The sequence below is a fragment of the Olea europaea genome, unplaced genomic scaffold, assembly GCF_002742605.1.
Source record: "Olea europaea var. sylvestris unplaced genomic scaffold, O_europaea_v1 scaffold661, whole genome shotgun sequence".
Taxonomy (NCBI): Eukaryota; Viridiplantae; Streptophyta; class Magnoliopsida; order Lamiales; family Oleaceae; genus Olea; species Olea europaea.
Window position 1 is genome coordinate 22,814 of NW_019264985.1, and position 494 is coordinate 23,307.

A 494-nucleotide genomic window follows, 5' to 3' on the forward strand; every position below is an offset into this window, starting at 1 on the left:
ATTGCATAATGTTTGTACTCAAATATATAGAATGCTTTGTTCTAGGGCATCCGACAGAAACAGTTTCAGGGGACAGGATGTCACTTTAAAGACTAAAGAATGCGGTGGATCTTTGTAAGAACGAGTACTTTCTTAATCCTAGACAGTGAAAACGACGTTATGCAATTGTGTACCGATTTTAGATAGATAATGTTGTGTTCAAAGTTCACTTCTATTATATATATATATATATATGTTACCGTTCTCCAATTGGATTGCAATGTTTTCTTTATGTATATGTTTTCAACTTTGTTTTTAATTAATTTATCAAAAGAAAGAGACTTGGGATATTGAGAGTTTGAAGATGCTTACATCACATAAGGTTAGTGCAACATCTGAAAAGATGTCTTGGGTGGTCCACAATCCAAATGATTAAGTTTCAGTTGTAGGCAACAACATTAATATATAATACGAAGTCCCTAGTTGGTCCTTATGTTTAATTTTTTTTTTTCAAA